An 11932-nucleotide genomic window follows, 5' to 3' on the forward strand; every position below is an offset into this window, starting at 1 on the left:
CCAAAGTATAAAACTTGACTGTCAGTCGTGATGACGAGAAAACCAACTTGTAGAGAAAATTATATATGTAAAAACGACTGGTATGGATAGAAAAAGCTCTATGTAGAGAATCAAACAATATTTCGACCTTCTTCGGTCATCATCCAATCTTATTGGGATGCACTTGCACCTGTTTAGGAAAGTTATGGCCATTAATGCAGTTCATTCTCAATATTTCACCTCACAATAAGGATAATCTGGGTATTCGGGCTTTAAAGAAGCTATTATTTTCTGACTACATTAGAAATAGCCTTGCAATTCTGAGATGTTGTTATTCACCACTATTTTATCATCCAGCTATATGACCTAATCAAAATATGGTTAACTTCCAGGGTTCTTTTTTTTGTGACATAGCTGTATATATTTTACGTATTTAACTTTCTTTATCAACACGTTTTAGGTTTGAATAAACCTGAAAGATCAAAAAGTCCTTCTTCATCCTGTTCTTAGTTTAGAAAGTTTTAGGAACTACTACGAAGAAAAAATATATTTACTTTGTTACTTCAGTGGCTCGATTCTCGTTTCTCTCAGACCACTACTACAGAAGAAAGACAGGCTAAGAACCCAAATACAGTGGAAGTAGTAGACGTTGTATATCATTTTGATTAATAATTGCTGTTTTTCTTTATTACACTTTCAGCTAGCTCTAAATTGATTCCACTCTAATTAGCACTGCCTCTCTCTGCAGTAAAAAAAAAAGCAGCCATTCTGAAAATATTTCTTTTATCTTGTTTCCTTTCTTGGGAAAAGTAATTGACCAAAAAGACATCGATTTAGCTTACCTTTAGCTTCAATGGACTTTTGGCTGCTTCAAGTCAATGGATCGAAATTGCTAACAACTGCTTCAAAGACTGTCGAAAAAATTGTGATTCTTGTTCATATGAATTCTTTGTGTTGCAAATATAAGAAGTCAGGATGTTCAAAACATTTAGCAAACTGTATCTGTGAATCTGATTGATTCGTCCTTTCAGTGAAATAGAGAAAAAGGAAAAGAGATGTTTTTACTTAAATAAAGCTTTGCAGTTACAGTAACGAGACTCCAGCATGTGTTTAATGGAGTGATAAGTAAAAATAAAGGCAATTTTGTACATTATACACAACATACTCAAAAACAGACTGAAGATAACAAATTAATATTTTGCAACACAGAATATGATATCGTGGCAATAATTCCTAACATTGATACTAATGGCATCGTTGACGAATTCAAAAATGGTTGGGGTAAACGACCTGAAAACGGTAATACTTACGGCAGACTGTACACCACATAATGTTGAAATGCTGAAGAAAGACATTGACGATAATTTTAATAAATTGGGACATGGAAAGATCAGGAAATACTCAAATCTACATGACATTTCTTCTCAACCAAAGCTTCGTCTGGCTATTACACCATTGACATTCAAGGCCAAAAGATAACTGGAATATTCATATTCTAAACTTCAAAGGAAATGGAAGCAAGCTTTAGGTATAGACTATTACACATGCTGTATAAGTTAATATAATGAAACAAAATGATTACACTAGTTACTTAAAAAATAACAGCAAGTAATAGAAATATCCTTTTATTAAATAACCAGCAGTGAATAACATAACATTTCTTCATAAATGAAACCATTATCTATTATGAAACACATCAAAATCATGGTCTACTAACTAACATACACGTTAGTTTTAATAAAATTCCCATATACTCAATAACTAACATTTTGTATTTTTCGCACTAGAGCTTGTTTCTAGTGGGTTTACAGGTGGGCCATATACTCCTCAGGTTCTTCCTCTTTATCACTTTTCTACTCTCCCAAGTCTTGAATAGGAGGTTCTACACATTCTTCTTCTGGAATCTTAATTAATTTGAATTTTGTGTGATTTGGTAGAATAAAAAGTAGAAACTGCCTATTTTAACCAGGAAGCACTGTGAAATATTTAAAAAGAAATTAAAATCTGACTCTGATACTTAAAATTGAACTATAAATCAAACATTTAGTTTTTTTTAGAATACTTGAAACAAGTAACTACAGATAGAAAATCTCCCTTTTATGTCATGAATGTTTTAACAATATATGAACAGTACTCCACCATTCCCAATTCTCAAGCTATATCTCATTATTAAAGTACAAAAACTGGCCTCTTATCATAATCAAGAAACACTTGAAATACCACGAACTGAGACTTAAGCAAGAAAACAATTTTTGAATACAATTGACAAAATTATCAAACCAGCAGCTTCAAGAAACAGAAACTTTAAACAGAATTTTACTTCAATATTGTATACCAGAAAGAAATAGACAATATTTTGCTACTGGCAGTTATTATAATTAATTAGTAACTGGAAATTTGAATAAATAATTCAGTATTATATTTTGTCATTTTTATGACAAAAACTATATAACTACATGAGATGCAAGATATTTTTAAAATCCATGTAGTCAAAATATTTAAAATCATATGTAACAGAGAAACTCAATTTCACAGAAAAAAGAAATTAAGGTGAAAAAATACACACAGTAACTAGAAGGTAAGTAGAAAATAAGAACATAGAAAAATTATAGTTTTTTTTCTTATTTCTTTTGACTTAACATATTTCCAATGTGACTACGTTTTCTGACACTGACTATTGAGAAAAACAGTTTTATAAACTAGTAAACATTAATAAATTATACAAATATAATTGTTCTATTATAAGGCATTGTTAATTTTTACTTATAATTTTAATTTCTACTCTTTGCCAGTCAAAATGTTCACAAAATTACATTAGTGACAAGAATTGGACTGTGAAAAATAACTTACAACTACTATTTTAATACATTTACTAACTGTCCTACAATCCACATCTAATTAAACTTCAAACACACAAATCTTTGAGAAATAAAATTACTTTTTGGCCACTTAATACATATTTTGATTGTGGATCCAATTATATTTTCGTTACGCAAAGAATGTTATGAATGTTATAACAATATATAAACAGTACTCCACCATTCCCAATTCTCAAGTTGAAAGTAACACTATTTTCTCTTCCAGCTAATTTCCTGAAGGGATTCACATACTGTTCTGCTATAACCAATGACAGAGCATCCATAACAACCCAAAATTTCAATGTTGGAGAAACAAAGTGTATCTATATAAAAATATACATAAACATTAATTAGCTTCAACATGTGTCACTAAATACAAGCATTATGTGATTCTCTGATCAACTGTTATTGTGTTTCATTAATGGGTTGTCCCAAATTTATCATTTGAACTACCAATACTTGAAAATATTACATTAATATATAAATGAGGAATGGGTTGTTTAAAAATATCGAATAAAAAAAAACTTCTGTTTCTTACATAAGTCACTTTTCATGAGAAAACATTATCACAAAACAGTGTACATGAATATCTGAAGTAGAAAGCATCTTATAAGATCACAGAACTTTGAGAAATTTGCTCTGTATCTTATCATCTTACAAATTTAGCAAGAGAATCTTAACTGTGAAATGAATCATAATTATTATTATTTATGAAAAAATAAAATGCTAGAACTTCCAGTTACATAAATTGTTTGTGAAAAACGTTTATCAAATTCATAGTTCTTGTTGTTGTTTTGGAATTTCGCACAAAGTTACTCGAGGGCTATCTGTGCTAGCCATCCCTAATTTTGCAGTGTAAGACTAGAGGGAAGGCAGCTAGTCATCACCACCCACCGCCAACTCTTGGGCTACTCTTTTACCAACGAATAATGGGATTGACCGTCACATTATACACCCCCACGGCTGGGAGGGCGAGCATGTTTATCGCGACGCGGGCATCAAATTCATAAAAGTGTCAGTGAGACGAGTTTCTATCTTATACTGAAACTGGTGTGTAAATATAACATCAAAGACACTAACAAAAAACAACAACAACAAAAGTTAATATTCAGATAAAACACTCACTTTCAGTTTTATCACATGGATATGTTTTCCTCTTTGGCATTGAATAAAGTTGTTTTTTGCAGATGTTTACAAAAAAAAATGTTCTTTCAAATCTGGAAATCATAAACTCATTGTTTCTAAAACTTTTAACACAATTACATTCAAGTGTATAACACTACAGTCAAATGCAATTGGCCCTTGGATATGGTAACGTTTCCAGATCAGTAAGTCAATGAAAATTATAATTCAACTGTCTTAAAGTAAGGGAAGAAAAATAACATAATTATTTGCCAGCAAAATGCCAACTAAAGCAAAGTTGGGTGTGAGTGAACATTTCATTTCATACTATTTAATTAAAACAGAATAATGTACAATCCTAAATCAGGGCTTGCATGTTAGTGAACATTTAATTTCATATTACTTAATTAAACCCGGATGATGCACAGTTCTAAATCAGGGCTCACGTGTCAGTGAACATTTCATTTCATATTACTTAATTAAACCAGGATGATGCACAGTTCTAAATCAGGGCTCACGTGTCAGTGAACATTTCATTTCATATTACTCTATCAAAACAGAATGACACACTGTTCTAAATTACCTTATGCAAATATTAAAATACCATAATCTCTGTAATCCTTTGAATAAAAATTAAATAAGTTAAAATTATGGCAGGCTCAGTGGAACATGATATTTTTACAGAGTGGAATGCCCAATAAAATTCCTACATGGCATATTCTTTAGAAGTAATCACCACCATTATTCAACTGGAACTGAGAGTAAAACATTGTACATACATTGTTGTGAGGAAACAAAATAAACTACATTATTTAAATAAAAAATCAGAGATACAGGTTTTGAGTAGACAGTTAATGTAACTTTATTCCAACTTTTTGACCATTCATGTGGCCATCATGAGGTAATTATTGTTCACTCTCACAATAAACAACAGTTACTCGATGATGGTCATGAATAGTTGAAATGTTGGAATACAATTAAACAATCCACTCAAAAGCTCAATCTCCAGACTGTTATTTATTGTGCACATGTACCAGTAAGTAAACCTTATTATGTTCTGCTACTCCATAATAAAAAGTAGTATATCATGTACTTGTGAAAATTTTTTGATAACAGCTTGCTTACAAAGCTGTTCATTATTTCTTTTCCCTTTTTCAATAAACATTGAATAGTAATTAATATACTTACTACCACTTTCAACAAATCCTAATTGCTAGATCCTTCAAAGAGCTGGTTAAATAAATGGTCTTTTATAATGCTGCTCTTGCTACAAAGGTATACATTATTATGCCTTTTGAAAAGTTAAAGAAATTCTTGTTTCTACTCATTGTCTAACAAACGAAAAATAATAATACTTTACTTTTGTATACTTTTAAGAATCAATCACTCACTTATCACATGTCACGATAAGCACTTTGGCAAGTGTAAATAAATGAAACATCCCACAGATGTGCTTCTAGGTCTCAATAAAATGGCTATCCAGTGCATGCATGGTTATATACACATTCAAAACATTTATACATTTATTGTAACTTAAGTATACTGAATGTTCTGTGATTTAGTACAAGGAAAAGTAGAAACTACCATTTTTAACCAGTAAGCACTCTGAAATGTTTTTAAAAAAATTGAAACTGAATCTGAAACTTAAAATTGGACTATAATTCAAACATTCAGTTTTTGAGAACACTTAAAACAAGTAAATACAGACAGAAAATCTCCCTTTTTTGTTATAATTGATATAAAAATATATGAACAGTTTTCCACCATTCCTAATTCTGACGCTATATCTCATTATTTAAGTATGAAAACTGGCCTCTCACCATAATCATGAAACACTCAAAATAGCATGGGCTGAGAATTATGTAAGAAATAAATTTTTAAAAACAGGTAAGTTATCAAATCAGCAGCTTCAAGAAACAGAAACTTTCAGTTGAACTTAACTTCAAAATTGTATACCAGAAAGAAATGGAAAACATTTTGCTACTGGCATATATTACAATTAATTAATAAGTGTAAACTTTAATAAATAGTTCAGTAATACTTATTGCCATTTTAATGACAAAAAATGTATATCTACATAACTTTAATTTCATGTAAGACATTTTTAAAATCCATGTAGTCAAAATATTTAAAATCATTATGTATTAGATAAACTCAATATCACAGAAAAAAGAAATTATGTTAAAATAATACAATAACTATAAATTAAGTAGAAAATTAGAACATGGAAAACATTATAGTTTTTCTTCTTATTTGTTTTGACTTTCAAATGTGACTATGTTTTGCAACACTGACCATTTAGAAAAACAGTTTTACATGCAAGTAAGCATTAATAAATTATACAATCAAAGTATGTTCTATTATAAGGCATTATTAATTTTTACTTATGATTTGAATTTCTAGTCTTTGCAGGACAAAATGATCACAAATTTACATTTGTGACAAGAACTGGGCTGTAAAAAACAACTTACAACCATTATTTTAATACAATTACTAACTGTCCTATAATCCACATTTAATTAAACTTCAAATACACAAATCTTTGAGAAATTAAATTACTTTATAACCGTTTATTATATATATTTTTACTGTGGGTCCAATTATATTTTATTTACACAAATAACAAATATGGTACAAGTTCCACAAGCATATCTCTGAGACAGATATATTTGGCAGACAAAGACTTTGATAAAAACACTCTAAGTAACAGAATGCATTTACTTATTCCAGTAACCATACTTGATATAGCTCCCGTGTTAGTTGGAAGTAACAATGTATTTCCTGTTTTAGCTAATATGCTAAAAGAATTTACATAATTTTCTGCTATAACCAGAGACATGGCATCCATACCTTACTATAAATAACAACCTAAAATTTCAATGTAGCAAAAAACAAGTGTATCTCAATAAAATATATATATCTATTAATTAGCTCCAACATGTGTCTCTTATGTGATGCTTTGATCAATTGTTATTGTGTTTCATTAATTGATTGTCATGTAAACTACCAATACCTGAAAATGTGTCATAAATGTATACATCATGGATGTGTTGTTTAAAAATATCTTATCAAAAACAACTTCTGCTTCTTACAAAAGTGATTTTTCACAAGCAAACATTATCACAGAACAGTGTACACAGATATGTTAAGTAGAATTCATTCCACTGCTGGTTGGTAAAAGAGTAGCCCAAGAGTTGGCGGTGGGTGGTGATGACTAACTGCCTTCCCTCTTGTCCTACATTGCAGAATTGGGGACGGCTAGCACAATGGAGATATTGTGGGAAATTCAAAACAAACAAACTACAATCTAGACTGAGAGTAAAACATTGTACATACATTGTTGCAAAGAAACAAAATCTACTACAAGCTTTAAATAAAAGTTCAGAGATACGGTTGGTACGTTTAACAATATATTATATTTTGTATCAAACTGTGGAACATTTGGCAACAGAATTCTGTAACTTATCCTTATTAACTTTTAAGATGGCTTTTTCTCGCACAGTGAACTTATATTTATATAAGGTTTGAAAAAAATATATTTATTTAATTGAATAAAGCATTTCGAAGAAGAAGAAAATACACTTTTAACACTACTAAGAAATAAGTATATGCAAATACACAGCTTATGAATTAGTCTTGAGAAAACAACCAGTTCGTTAAGCTTATTAGGTTCGTTAAGGACCCGTAGCGAAAAAGACCAGGAAACATTCTCGAGAAGCAATTTTCATTTAGCCTCGAATTTCGAAATAATACAATTACTTGTGTGTAAAGGGAAATCACAACCTCAACATCGATGGAATCCGCCTACTGTCCTACATCCCGAACTAGGTAAAATCTTTACTCAGTGGCTGACTTTGGTTAGGTCCGAATGGGCCAATGTTATTTATATAAATATGATGATATATGCAAGTCAGGTAAGCAAGGTCACGAACGTTGCAGGATCCCGATGTTGGTGTAAAAAGTAAGCTTACGGCAACCAAAACAAAGTACCGATCCAAACGAGTCCATTCAGAGTCGGGAATTATTTTTATTGCCTGCCGCAACATTTTTCACCCCAGAATAGGATCGCAATAACATCGATTTTAGGATTCAACTGTGGAAGTCAAACAAAACGAAAGCATTAATGAAAACCATTTCACAGTAAAAGGAGATATGGCTACATAAATATCGATGCATAAACGAATATTGGCTGTGCTAAACATGGTAAAGAATTAAAACAGTAATGATAAACAGTTTCACTTGCAATGTGTTTACAAGATATTGCATTAAGCTAAAATATCAAACACTCACTTTGGTTTCCTCTCATCGTATTTTGTGAATGATATTTTGCATTTCATTTCTATATCTCAAGGAAAATATTTAATCAACTATGATCAGTTGTAAAGTCTTTAAATAATTAGATTATATTTCCTTTGAAGTTCATAATATCTATATTCCAGTTCTCATTTGGCCTTCAATGTCAGGGTGTAATAGCCAGACAAAACTTTGGTTCAGAAGGAATGACATATAGAATCCGGTATTTCCTGATCTTTTCAGGTCCCAATTTATAAAAATCATCGTCAATGCCTTTGTTCAAAATTTCAATATTATCTGGTAAACAGTCTGTCGTACATTTTACGTCTTAGGGCGTTTACCCGAACCATTTTTGAACTTTTCAATGATGCCAATGATATCAATGTTAACAATTATTCACACAGTATCATATTCTATGCTAACCCAGCATGGCCAAGCGTGTTAAGGCGTGCGACTCGTAATCTGAGTGGCACGGGTTCGCATCCCGCGTCGTGCTAAACATGCTTGCCATTTCAGCCGTGGGGGTGTTATAATGTCACGGTCAATCCCACTATTCGTTGGTAAAAGAGTAGCCCAAGAGTTGGGGTGGGGGTGGTGATGACTAGCTGCATTCCCTCTAGTCTTACACTACTAAATTAGGGACGGCTAGCACAGATAGCTCTCGAGTAGCTTTGTGCAAAATTCAAAACAAACAAACAAACATATTCTGTGTTGTGAAATATTACTTTGCTGTCGTCGGTCTGTTTATTAGCATGTTGTATATAATATAAAAATTGCAATTTTTTACATCTTGCTCCATTAAACACATACTGGGGTCTCCTCAGTTTAGTTTCAAATCCTTATTAATGAAAAAAAAAACACCTCTTTTCCTTTTTCTTTATTTCACCAAAAGGAAGAGCCAATCAGATTCACAGACACAGTTTGCTAAATGCTTTGAACATCCTGGCTTCTTACATTTGCAAGACAAAGACTATATTTGAACTAGAATTACAATTTTTTCGACAGTCATTGAAGCAGTTATCAGCAATTTTGATCCAATGATTTGAAGCAACCAAAAGTCCACTGAAGCTAAAGGTAAGCTAAATCGTTGTCTTATTGGTCATTGACTTTTCCCAAGAAAAGAAACAAGACAAAAGAAAAATTTTCACAATGGCTATTTTTTTAACTGCAAATACGTGTGTGTGTTTTGTTATAGTAAAGCCACATCGGGCTATCTGCTGAACCCATCGAGGAGAATAAAGCCCCTTGAATTTAGCTAACTGGAAGTGTAACGAAGAAAAGCAGCAACCCAAGAACCAATAAATCAAAATGATATATCACTTGCCTTCTACGACTGCATTTGGGCTTCTCACCCTTTCTTCCTTCAGCAGCAGTGGTCTAAGTGAAACCAGAATCAAGCGAATGAAGCAATAAGGTAAATACATTTTTTCCACGTGGTATTTCCTAAAACCTTCTACTCTAAGAGCAGGATGAAGAAGAACTTTTTGATCTTTTATCACCCATGGTTTATTCAAACCTAAAACATGTTGGGAAAGAAAGAAAGATAAATACTTGAAACACTCACAGCTATGTCAAAAATGAAAGAACCCTGGAAGTTAACCATATCTTCATAAGGTCACATAGCTGAGCGATAGGAGAGTGGTCAAGATCATCTCAGAATCGCAAGGCTATTTCGAGTGCAAAACAATAGCTTCTGCAAAGCCAGAATACCCAGAATTTCTTTGTTGTGAGGTGAAATGTTGAGAGTGAACTGCATTAAATGGCCATAACTTTTCCTAAACTCCTATGCAAGTGCACTCCAATACCATAATAATTTATCTTCGTGGCATGTTCAACAATGTCAGAGCAGCTAGATAGAATCCACTTTTTATTTTAGGCAATATTGTATATCATTGACATTGAGTGTCAAAATTGTATTTGCACCTTCCTGTAATTTGTTACAACAGTTACAGATGTGTACATTTGTCGGACAGTGGAAACACATGGATATGACGAAAATTCTCCAAGGAACGTTCAGTGAACCATCTTAAAGCTTCGTAAAATATCATGGTATTTCTATTAAAATAGTTAGCGTGCTTTGGCTTTCAGGATATGCACTACATGACATCACTTCCAACTGATCCCAATATCAGTGGACGCTTTTGTTTGTTTGGAAATTTCGCACAAAGCTACTCGAGGGCTATCTGTGCTAGCCGTCCCTAATTTAGCAGTGTAAGACTAGAGGGAAGGCAGCTAGTCATCACCCCCCACCGCCAACTCTTGGGCTACTCTTTTACCAACGAATAGTGGGATTGACCGTCACATTATACACCCCCACGGCTGGGAGGGTGAGCATGTTTAGCGCGACGCGGGCGCGAACCCGCGACCCTCGGATTACGAGTCGCACGCCTTACGCGCTAGGCCATGCCGGGCCAATCAGTGGATGTAACTTTCTTGGATAATCTTACATTCATCAGGAGAGTAGAACTATGACGTTATTTCCAGTTTTATCATAAATGGTGGCCTGCTGTGTTTGATTCATCTGTCTTGTATGGTGTGATATCATTTAGATCTTGTTGACATACAAGAAGGAATCCTCTAATGGGTGCAGCCATCTTCATTAGCCAATTAGTGGTGACTTACAAGCATTTTTGATGTTATAAGTAACAAGTTTCTTCATGAAGGATTTCCCTCAAATTAAACCAGTTTAAATACATAGTGAGCCAGGTAACAAGCCTATGAGAAATTTTTATCATCATTTATTAATGATTTGCCTCTATATGTACATTGATAATTGATATTAATAATGTTGTTGTTTTTTTAGTGTGTTTTTTACCATTTCTATAAAGTACCATTGAGAATTATCAAAATTGCCAGAGTTAACTTTACAGAAAGGACTTAAGACTTTAAGGTGAATCATTTGGAATTAAAATCATTTTGGTGAATTAAGTTTTCTGAAGAATGTAAAGAGAGTTAATTGGTAAGCACTTGTGAATTATGTTGCTCTTTCAGTTCTCACAAGTTGTCAAGCAGTATAACTGTTACTAAGTTTATTTTTAAATACGTAACACAAACACAAGCTTAGTAAGTTCGTCGATGGAATTATACAGTCATAACCAAAAAATTATACAACATGCCATATATCCAGTGGCTCAGCTGAAAGTCTGAATAAAACTTTTAAAACAAGGGTTTCGTGGTGGGAACAGCACAGATAACCCGTTGCATTTTTTGTGCTTAATAACAAACAAACAAAAACAAGCCTTTCTTTAAGGCAAGTGTTTTCTTCGTTTGGTCATTTGTAAATTTCAAATAGATCGTAAAGTCTTCTATAACACTGAAAACAATTAAGAACACTAAACATATGAAACATTTCGTATTTCTAACTTACTTTAACGTGGAGATTTCTGAATGTAAAAAAGTAACGAGTTAATAGTAAATGTTGTAATAATTTCATTTTACTTGTCTTTTACTGGTTATATTTTCAGTTAAATCTCAAGAACGGGTCGACTTTCAAATCAAGTAAAACGGCGCTGAAAATGCTTCAAGATTATGGTCGACTGTCAAATTACCTACGTCACGTATTGATTTTTTATCTGCAGGGTGCACTTGTGTGTATAGTTAACACTGAATCATATAACGTTAATTAGTTACTGACTGAAAGAAATATTTCAGTTGTTAGTATAAAAAAATAATAACACTGG

The 11932-nt window shown here is 32.3% G+C and overlaps 1 long non-coding RNA gene across 2 annotated transcripts; it reads right to left on the minus strand.

Annotated features, from left to right (window-relative positions):
- Window positions 1–1588: 1588 nt before the first annotated feature.
- On the minus strand, window positions 1589–8037 carry LOC143246232 (uncharacterized). Of its 2 annotated transcripts, none has more exons than XR_013025865.1 (3): window positions 7719–8037; window positions 3019–3160; window positions 1589–1954 (listed from the first exon to the last, which is right to left on the minus strand). It is a non-coding gene; the product is annotated as an uncharacterized LOC143246232 (long non-coding RNA). The 2 variants fall into 2 exon arrangements; XR_013025866.1 differs by having other exon boundaries at window positions 7743–8034.
- Window positions 8038–11932: the final 3895 nt, after the last annotated feature.

Source organism: Tachypleus tridentatus, chromosome 1, assembly GCF_004210375.1.
Source record: "Tachypleus tridentatus isolate NWPU-2018 chromosome 1, ASM421037v1, whole genome shotgun sequence".
NCBI classification, from domain to species: Eukaryota; Metazoa; Arthropoda; class Merostomata; order Xiphosura; family Limulidae; genus Tachypleus; species Tachypleus tridentatus.